Here is an 8,699-nt window from a genome sequence, read left to right as displayed (position 1 = left end):
AGCAGTAGTGGTCACAAAAGTTGTTTTCTCTGTAACTTCACTTGGATTTCCTCTCTTGTCAAATGACACTTTTTTTTAGTACTTCTATTCTGGTTTAGTATTCTAATTCTCACGGTAAACCTGGCTAAAAACTGTGACCAGTGGCCGTACCATAATGTGAACGCTCTACTGTCTTCCAAGTTTTCTCTGTTAATTTATTAGTCCACCACCTTTGAATTCTGTATTAATAAAACTTTTAGAACAGAGGTACATTGTAAAGATTTTTGTCCATGATGCAATGCAAATGACCACTGACTGATCCAATGGCTAGTGAAGAATTTGTTTTATCCGAAGTCTCATGATCAGGCATTTTTTGGTCTGCATTCCAGTTAGCACTCCATCCTCTGCACTTCCAGCAGAAAGTCCCATGTTCTGCTTGCAGCCAACTCTTCAGTTCACATCTTTGAACTCTGAAACACCACTCTCCCAAGCTTTTAACACAGGGCTTTATACCACATAGCCATGTTAAATTGATATATTTAAAGATATATAATGATGATTCGCTTCCCATTTTTTTAATTTGGTATTACTTAACTTAGCATTGGTATAACCAAGATAATGATAAAAAACAACTTGAGAGATGTTGGGCTCATGTTTTCAGAGTGCTTTTTCTTCTCACAGTAGGAAATGCATGCCAGGGTGCTTCAGCCTTTGGCAGTAGGAATTGGTGGTGTTTGCTCACAGCAGACTTGGAAGCAGTGGGGACAGATTTCAGTTCTAGCATTGAGGCCTGTTCTAGGAATATTTAATCCCAATCTAGGGTTTCTACCCCACCTTCGACCACTTAGTTCCTGGATAAAGAATGCACACAACCTTTATTTATAATAAGCCTTAATAAGCACAGGAGCTGGACAGATATCTATCCTGTATGCTATTATTTCTATTTCCCAGCCATTATATAATCCTCCGTGTTTTGTTTAAGCTGATTTTCACTCTAACCAACCAACCCAGAAAGCCATTGTTTTAAGATTCTTATCCCATGGTGGTTTTCTGCTCTCTCCACCTTCTTCTCTGTTTCCCTTGTGATTTTTTTTCTGACCCCCAAGCCCAGAAATCCTAAACCCCACCTATGTATCTTCTGTCCAGCTATTGGCTGTTGGCATATTTATTCACCAATCAGAAATAACTTGGAGAATAAAGGGGCATAGCATCACCTGGGTCTCTGAGCAACCAGTGTTTAGCATAGCAAAAAACAAAACCTAAAATGTAACCTTCAAAGGCTACTTCTAGTGACTTAGTTCTGGCAGACAGACCTCTCTTCCAAAGAGGTCAACACCCTTCCAAACTAGAACCATGCGCAGAACTTGAAATATCCGAGTACAAGCCTGTGGGATGGGTGCTTTTCAAATTCAAAAAAAATAACAATGATCAAAGCACTTACACCTTGGAAGTGTGTACAACTGCTTTCTCAGCTCATATCATTGGAAAGGACTGTCACCAGGTTGGACAAGATTCACGCTAGCTCTAGTTCTCTGTGCTTTAAAAAATGTGGAAAAAATGGAGTTGTGTTCAGTTTCAAGTCACTGACTCAGCTTTGGGGCATCATCAAGTTTCTCTAAGACAGTTGAAAGAGTCAAAAAATACAAACAACCAAGTATTAGGATAGGAGTTAGGAAAATTTGTGTCTTTATAGATATATTGTTAATATGAATTATAAGATATAAAAAACATGTAAATGTTTACTCAGCTTTTCAAGAGAACACAGATTACTTAGGGGAAATTTTTGTTTCTTGAATGGATTTTCTTGGACAACACGTAAGAGAAGGATAAATTAAAATACACACACACACACACACACACACACAATAGGATCTAGATCAGTGGCTCTCAGCCTTTGTAATGCTGCAATCCTTTAATATAGTTCCTTATGCCATGATTACCCCCGTCATAGAATTATTTTTGTTGCTACCTCACAACTGTAATTTTGCTACTGTTATAAATTATAATGTAAATATTTTTATACTTAAAGGTTTCCCAAAGGGGTCTCTTCTCACAGGTTGAGAACAACTGCTCTAGAGTATTCTAGGAATAATAACTTTATTTAAGAGGCATGTACATTGTACATGCAAACAGAAAACATGGAGAACATACTCAGATCTCATATTTAAAGATTAGATATCTTGTTATCTGTTATTTTACTATCATTGTGTCTGCTTATTTAACTTTGTATTTTGTTTTGCAATTTCCAAGAAGAGATTAGCATTCCTTGGGGGGAAAAAAAAACTAATACAGTTGCTCATGCACAACCCACCCATTCCTGCAGTTTGGAACTGTCTACTTCTAGAGTCTCCTCCATATTCAGTTCTAGCTGTAGGCATTTTTAAATTAATGGGCTGGGTCAAGTGAAGGTCACTTTGCAGCCAGTGTTAGATGAAAGTGAACACAGATACATTGCCACTGAATGAATATAAAGAAATATTTATAAGGGAGACTGAAAAAACAAAGTCCTGAGACAATAAACTAGCTGAATTGAAGTTGAAAAAACCCCCATTACCTTCCTCTAGTCTGTAACGTGATACTTTGTTGCTGTAATGGCTTCTTTCTCTCCTTCTGGGGAAGCTCACCATGTATCTCTCAGCAGTATCCTTCCTGTAATGGCACTCTGTGAGGAGAGGCCACCAGGTGGCTTATACTAATTTATATGAAAGGATAAATGCTCCTGGTAGAGATGTTATCAGGGGATGATTATTTTGACAACTTTTTAAAAAATGACTGTTGCAGTGGGAAATTGATTTGAACCCCAGAAATGGGTTAAGAACAATGCCCTCGCCACACAGATGTTAACGGGTACTGCCATGTCAAACTCTAAACCTTTTCATAAAAACCATGAGCATGTGTTCCAACAACTCATCGTCCGCTGCGAATAGATCGTTGAGACAGCTAAATGCATGTCCATGTATATAAACAGAACAGGTTAGAAAACATGAAACAGCCACAGAGTTCCATTCCCAAGCCTCTTGGAATGGAAAATACTGCATTGATTTGCTCTGAGACCTGAGAGGTAAGAGAGAATCACATGTAAGTGATTCTATTGTAAGCGGGATCAGCGCCTTGTGTTTTACTCATTTCACCCGGCCCCGGGAGCAGAGCGAGGCACCTATTCCTGCTTCGATGCTTTGAAGGAACCATGTGGAAATCACAATAATCCCACCCTGAGGCAGACAGTGAAGCACACACAGGGCTCTAGGAGCCTCCAGTCATCTTTGAAACTCTTCTTCCTTATCACCTGCCTATCTCTCCTGAACATGTTTTTAGAAACTTTTACCCTGGTAAGCCACCACTTTCACTTACTTCCTGTTGTGACCTATGATTTTTGTGCTCTAGTCAGGAATTGGGTTGAGACTGGCTGCGAGCAGTTGTGAAAGTACATGTCCATCCCGACTGCAACCCTGAGTATGAGGGAGTAGGTCTTAGAGTACCTGATAAGACATACTCAGTACAAGCTGAGAGAGAACCCACTAGATAAAGACATAGTTTGCCTGCCTACCTTCCTTCCTCCCTTCCTTTTTGCTTTCCTTCTTTCTTTTCTTCCTTCTTTCCTTCCTTTCTTCTTTCCTTCCTTTCCCTTTCCCTTCCTTCTCCTTCTCCTTCCTTCCCTTTCCTTCCTTCCTATTATACTTCCTTCTTTCCTTCCTTCTTTCCCTCCTTCCCTCCCTCCTTCCTTCCCTCTTTATTCCCTCATTCTCTCTCCCCATCCCCTTTCTCCTCTTCCTTTCCTTCCTCAACCTCCTTTCCTCTCCTTTCTTCCTGTCTCCTTTCCTTTTTCTTTTCTTCCCTTTCTCGTTCCTGTTTCCAACAATCTCAATCTATATTTGTATTAATATGTGCTCTAAATCTTGTGTGGCTGGCTCCAGTGAAATAGAACAGTATCCACAACCAAGTTATGAGCACATTTATTGTCCTAACACCACCACACCCTTTTTAATAGAATGAACCTGTGGGACTCTGTCAGGCAAGATTCACATTCAGCTTACTGTCTCTTGGCTGTTGTAATTTTCATGTGTCCACAATGTTCCTTCAGTCATAAGTGACAGAAAATGCCTGGGATCGAGTGAGGTCTTTCTGAAAAATTCTCCCACCATTTAGGAAGGGAGAAGGAAAGGAAGGGAGGGAGTAAGAGACAGAGATGGAAACATGCAGAGAGACAGACAGAGACAGGAAGACAGACAGACAGAAACAGACAGGTAAGCAGAGGGGGGGATAGACAGATAGACAGTCACTCATACAGACAAACAGACTGAGAGATGATGAGAGAGACAGATAGACAGAGGGAGAGACAGACAGAGACACATAGAGAAAGACATAGAGAAATGGGGAGAAAGATGGAGAGGTAAGAAGAAAGACAAAATTTTGGATTACATAGCAAACAGGCATATGAAAAAGATAATACTCTCACTTGTGCCTGCCTTCTTCTCCACCCTGCCACATGTTCAGAGAATGTGAACACAGGACTAATCTCTTCATGGAAATTTTTGTTTTGCATTCTGTTTTTGACCTGACTCTCTATGTCCACAAACTTCTCATGGACTGACCATTCAGTCCAGTGAGGTGTTGGTGTTCCCAATTTCCACATTCTGAGGCAGGAGCCGAAGCCCCAGCACAGAGAGAGAGAGAGAGAGAGAGAGAGAGAGAGAGAGAGAGAGAGAGAGAGAGAGGCCTGACCCTAGGGAAGCTGAATTGTTACAATTAGCCTCCGATCCTGCATTGGACAATACTGACAAACATTTACACACATGCTCTTAAATTTGCTCGATTTGCTAGCAAATTTCACACCTCGTGAAAATTATGCATAATTTAATAGAAGTATCTTTCCAAAGGGCAAAGAAAAAAAACTTTTCAGAAAATTCATGTTGTCTTACTCCTTGTCACCTCTTATCTGCAAATTAGAAATCTCACACAATATCTGTGACTTCCTTCAAACATTTTAGAACTCGGAAACTCCGTACTTGTAACTTTGGCTGGAAACACAAAAATAAGCCTGGCATGGAATGCCCTCTCCCTTTATAGAGGGCTGGCGGGGCTTGCTTTTCACTGTGGGAGGAATCCATTCTTTGTAGAATATTCCCACACATGTCTGTGTCTATTTCTCAGAGTGGTGCCACAAAGGATATGACCCCTTTGCTCCCAGTAACCTTTCATGGTGCTGAATTGCCTGGACATTGGTGCCAGTCAGCACGATTTGATTTGCTATGGTAAGAATAAGATTATGTCTAACAGCAGAGGATGTCATTTCCAGGTTCAATGGGCACAGATTTAGAACTAGTCCTCCTTTTGACCCTCGGGATTCTCTTGAACTCTTGTACCTTCTTTGACAGTGTTTGTGAATGAGTGAATTCATGGAGACTCAAGGTTATTTTAATGACAATGGCCCCACAAGGACAAAGGGAGAAGGCAGGGTCCTCTCCCCCAGCCGGGTGTTCCTATCCAGAGTCCACTTCCTTCCTGGCAGCTGGCTGCATTAGTGAATTCCTGGGCATGGTCAAAGACCGAGAGCTGCTGTGTGTCTGCAAGCCTGCTGCTGCTACTGATCTGTGAACATGACATGCCTGAGAATATCACATCACCATGGCAACAGCAAACAAGGAGCTAGATTCCATTAGCGGCAGGGACCCAGTGAGTCAAACAGATAATGTTCTGGGCCTGGCCAACTGCCCACAAAGGCGTATGTGAAAGTTGGTATGAATTAACTTTTGCTCATTAGGACAGCCTTGGTAGAAATTCTCTCTTATTTTGGTGACTTCAGTCCTTATATTTATGGCGTTTCTTAAATAAACACTTAAAGCCTGTTAGCCAGTCCATTCCCAGAAAAGCACACTTGGAATTGCTTTACAGGTTTCCAAAATACTAAGGATTTCCATGCTTTAAGTCTTATGGTTCCTGTTTCTCTAGTTTATTTTTTATCTCCTTTCCCTACAAATTAGTGTCAGAAAATGGCAAAGTTGACACTGTGTTTATCATCAGATGATTTTCCTTGAGACCTCCAGAATAAGGTTAAAACAAGCAGCATTCCTGATTGCAACCAATCAGTGCTGTTAAGGTGGTTTTTTTTTCCTTTTTTTTTTTTCTTTTTGGCTAGGACACCTGCCTTAAAGGAAAGGGGAAAGTTAAACCCCTTGATGCTTTTAGCACAATTGAAGGAAATCTGTTCCAGATAGGATCAAAGACTCTCACGTCGAATACATGCAGTTAATAGCTTTAAATTATATGTGGTACCTATCTTCTAGTACCCTAAATTCTAAAGGTTAATGATTGATCCTCAGAGGAAAATCAGGGTGTCTTCTGCCACACAACTAGTTTATGGGAGGAATAAAGAAGTAAGAATGTTTAGGTTTGGGATGTGACTCAGAGGTAGAGCACTTACTTGTTTGATCTCCAGCACAGGAAGGAGACAAAGGAAGAAAGAAGGAAGGGAAAGAAGGAGGGAGGGAGGGAGGGAGAGGAAGGGGGAGGAAGAGATGGAGAGATTGATAAATAATAGATAGATAGATAGATAGATAGATAGATAGATAGATAGATAGATAGATAGATAGATCGACAGAGACAGAGAGAGAGAGAGAATTGCTCATGGGAACTTGATAACTTGTTTTTACATGAGACCTCAGTTCTTGCCCTCGTTTCATGGAAGTTTCTAGATCACATGCTCCTCCTAATTCGGTCTGTATCAACCACATAAAATTTGACCATGTGGTGACAAGAGGCCAAGATGGTTATGGAGATCATTATTGACCTGAGGAGAACTGGAGATATTGAATTCCAACTGCAAAAGAAAACCTGATACACAGGGGCAAGAAGTTAATAATTCAGACAAAGGGGCGAGTAAACTCAGCTTAGCAGTTCTCTTCCTCTACCACGGTGGAGAGTAAGAATACGAAGCATGAGTGTTTCTTATAATTACAGACACACATGTTACTCTTCTCCTCCAGGAATTTAAATGAGCAAAATCAAATCACAGTCATCCTTGTACACTCTAGAGCTAAATACTCCTAATCTTTTTACTGCCAGTGCAATGGGGATGGTAATGTGACGTCAGACCAAGCGTCTCTCCTTCTAAAGTCAACCCAACTTCCTTTAATGCATAAGGTTCCTGTTTGTTTGTTTGTTTGTTTGTTTGTTTGTTTGTTGTTTGTTTTTCCTCTGTGTGTTGGGAGCCTGTGGGAGTGAATTCTGCATGTATGTGTGTGCCTATCTAGGGAAAGTAGATGTGACTGGAGGGTAATTGAAGAGTGGACAGTTCTCTGGATGCTTGAACTATGTTGGGGCATTAGCATGAAGGAGGGCACATCCTCTCTTGCAAACTTGAGGATCTATGCAGTGGAACAGGGCAGTGACAGAAAAAAAATGTAGTCTGAAGAAAATCAAAAAACAAGGACACAAAACTCCCCAGGTTGTTATGAAGTTTCCTGTCTCTTGCCAGGAGAGAGAGAGGGAGAGAGAGAGAGAGAGAGAGAGAGAGAGAGAGAGAGAGAGAGAGAGAGAGAGAGAGAGAGATCACAGTTTCATTGTTGTTTTATATCACTGATGGACTTTTTTTCATGGAGACACTGGTGATGATTTTGCAGGCCTGCTTTAAGTATTGGTGAGTAACCATCTACCCAGCAAAACCCACATGCTTGCTATGATGGTTTGTGTGTGCATGGCCCAGGGAGTGGCACTATTTGATGGAATGGCCTTGTTGGAATAGGTGTAGCTTTGTTGGAGTAGGTATGTCACTATGGACATGGGCTTTAATATCCTAGTCCTAGCTGCCTGGAAGCCAGTATTCTGCTAGCAGCCTTTAGATGAAGATGTAGAAATTCTCAACTCCTCCTGCACAGTGTCTGCCTAGATGCTGCTGTGCTCCCACCTCGATACAATGGACTGAACCTCTGAACCTGTAAGCCAGTCCCAATTAAATGTTGTCCATTATAAGTTGCCTTGGTCATGGTGTCTGTTCATAGCAGTAAAACCCTAACTAAGACTCTTCACTTTCAAGGGAATCAACTATTACCCAATTAAAAAGTTTCATTCCCTGCTGGTTGTTTTAATACATCTAACCAATTATCAGCTGCTTCTTAAGTAATTTTTATAATCATGGGACTTTAACCAAGTAGAAGTAAATGTAGGCCAATCAAAGCATTTAATGTAAACTTGAATAAAACAAATCTTATATTAAAGCCCTTAATGCTAAGACAGGGAGACATCTTTGCTATCATTCCCTCCAAGAAGACTGATATAGAATACTAGGCAATCGATGCTTTTAAAAGTAATTTGCAATTACCATATTTTTTAAAAATGAAAACTGAGTAAGAATTGCTTTTGTCCTTTGAAATATTTCTACCCCCTGCTCCTTTGTACACTACATTATATAGAATTAGGAAGCAACTCAAAACTAATGTTTCTTCCTTATGAGCTTTAAAATCTAAAATCTACATATTTTAGCTGTTCAGACTTGCCCAGGCTCAAAATAATCAATACTCATTAAATACAGAAGCCTTGTTTATGACCCCAGTGCAGTTGTCCATTTCCCTTCTTTCTTGAGCCCCAAGACCTTGCTAGCAGGCACTAATTTCAGGACATTCCCTTGGTGCTAAGAGCAAATCCTCTTCAATATAATATCTTTAATATGTTGTGAACCACAGCCTGCTGATTCCCTTTGCTGGAATTTTAGGGGCAGGCAAGGT

Source organism: Rattus norvegicus, chromosome 9, assembly GCF_036323735.1.
Source record: "Rattus norvegicus strain BN/NHsdMcwi chromosome 9, GRCr8, whole genome shotgun sequence".
Classification (NCBI taxonomy): Eukaryota; Metazoa; Chordata; class Mammalia; order Rodentia; family Muridae; genus Rattus; species Rattus norvegicus.
The sequence above is the reverse complement of the archived record's forward strand: the minus strand, read 5'-3'. Positions refer to the sequence as shown.